The sequence below is a fragment of the Carlito syrichta genome, unplaced genomic scaffold (genome assembly GCF_000164805.1).
Source record: "Carlito syrichta isolate Samal-C Ts95f unplaced genomic scaffold, Tarsius_syrichta-2.0.1 Scaffold304667, whole genome shotgun sequence".
NCBI lineage: Eukaryota > Metazoa > Chordata > Mammalia > Primates > Tarsiidae > Carlito > Carlito syrichta.
In genome coordinates this window covers 7,492-9,988 of record NW_007248763.1, presented here as the reverse complement: position 1 = coordinate 9,988, position 2,497 = coordinate 7,492, and positions in this window count along the sequence as shown.

The following is a 2,497-nucleotide window of genomic DNA, read 5'->3' as shown; positions in this document are numbered from 1 at the left end:
TTTACTTGCTTATGTGCCTTCAAGGTACATATGATTATGCCCTTTCCACAACCGGGGGGGGGGGGGGCCCTGAAATCAGAGGTCAATTCACCCAGCTGAGATAACTTAGCTAATAAACACTGATTTAAAAGCAAGTCTCAGCCTGTCATCCTGCGCCTTTGGGAGGCTGAGGTGAGTGGATTGCCTGAGCCCGCGGGTTCAAGACCCGCCTGGGCAGGTGAGACCTCATCTCTACAATAAATAAAAAAAAAATTAGCCGGGCGTGGTAGCGCGCGCCTGTAATTCCGGCTACTTGGAAGGCTGAGGGGGAAGGATCACCAGAGCCCAGCAGGTCAAGGCTGCGGTGGCCAGGAGCGGCCACTGCACTTCAGTCTGGGCGACAGAGTAAGACTCCAACTCAAAAATAAATAAATAAATAAAAGCAAGTCTCCTTGTAACTCAAAGGCTGTTCTTTTTCCTATTATGTAGCACTAGAAGACTTAGGCTATTCTGTAATTTTTTCCTTTATATATCCATTCTGTGAATTACCCTTGCTCTCAATTTGCATAACACCCAACACAGCTAGGTGTAATGTAGGTGCCTCATTCACCATCTGGGCATGCAACAGATAGTGTGACTAAAAATTCATAAGTGAGGAAGAAAAACTGACACCGTTTAATTTCACTTTGATTCACAGAGCCAATATAATAAGCCATGACCAGAGCACAGTAAAACAAGTCAGTCAATTCAATGAGAAAAAATGGCAATCAATGTGGTTTTAACACATCACATGAATCTAAAACTGATTCCCTGAGGTGTTCCCATTTCACCTGACTATGCCAAACCTAATTTTCTGGCTGTATTTTTCCTAGGCATCAGCATAGCCTCACAAAAGGTGTGGTGGATACTGAAGATGAGAAATGCACTTTTTATTTATAGACATAATCACCCAGAAAACATTTATATAAATTTACTTTTTAAGAGCCTTTATTGGTTTGGCTAAATGAAATCAGTGATTTTCCTTTACTCGGGGTAAGGGAAATATGTCTCCTCTGGGGGAAATTCAGGCTAATAGAAATTATGACATCTCACCCCATCTGACCTTGTAATTCATATGCTGCGGACCAATGTTGAAGGGCCTGCTGCCCAGTCTCCAAAGCTCCCCCAAGAATGCTATACACACAGAAAGCTGGCACCTGGACGAGCTTCAAAATCCCCACATGGGTGCTGGGTGAGCTCATCACATCAGGCTAAAGACCAGCCTTTGTTCTCAGTGTCACGTTTTGCCTTGTTAAGAGACGATGTCCTCACAATCACATCCATTCATGAGGCAGCAGCACTGGGGTCCTCACGGAACAACTCTTCATTGAGCTGCAGAAAACAGGGAAATAGCTGTCGTGCTTTCCCAGTGATGCTATTAATATTTAAGTGCCGTCCTTCTCTGGTGGTGGGGAGGGGTATAATAACCCAACTAACAGGGCTCTGACCTATTTTCATGATTGCTGCTGCAATGATGAATAAATTTCTCAAAAAGGAAAAAAGTCACATCTATCCAAATTCCAAAAGTAGAAAGTATCACAAATTCCAAGTAACCACCAGAGAAGGCTAATGTTGGCAAAAGATATTGCTTCAAAACTTGCTGTGGATCCAAAAAAGATTTTATACCTAAGCAGAGTCCTTAACGGTGTGTAATAAACAGTAGCCCTCATTTCCGTTTTGGTGGGTGAGCTTGTTATTAACGAATTGATGGCGTTAAGTTATGACACCTGCAAATGGCGCACAGGTCTGAATTCAGAGCTCTCCCTGTGTCTCACCGTTCTCACTGAATCACAGAAAGCAAATAAAGTGAGTCATACTCTCACTTCAGGAAGTTTAAGTGCTTTTCCAGGAACCACTCAGCAAGCTAGCAAGCATACCTAAGGATGAAGCAGCAAGATCCTTCAGCTGGGTCCACACCCCAGGCACGAAGTCTCAAAGCATGGTGTCTCAAACCAGGAGTCCTGATGGGACGGAACTCCCAAGGTGAGGGATGGGGCGACCTGCCTGTCCTTCCTGCTGCTCCTGTGAAGACTCTCACAGTCACCTGCACAGTCTTTCTCTCCTGTTTTGTTCTTCTTGTTTTCTTTCTCCTACCCACTGTCCCTAAATGCTGTCTCCTACAACAGAGTCAAGTTCAAGAGAAGGTGAATAAACCAACTTCCTGGGTCTATTAAAAACGAAAAGCATCACAAATCTAGCCAAAGGAACAAATGGTTCCACATGCTCCTGTGTCTTTTCCCTCCGCTTCTGTTACCTCCTGCTCCTTCCTCCCCATCTTGGACACAGATGTGGCAGGCCAGAAGTCTTAGGATGCCACTGCAGATAATATTATGATATAAAATATTTTTCCAATAATTTTCTTCCAAGGTCTATGCATGCCAGTAACCCTGGTGTCGACAACATTAAAAATACTAACATCGTTTTTGCAGACTTTATGCTATGTATAAGGTGTTCATTCTGAGAATTCAAAGCATTTCTT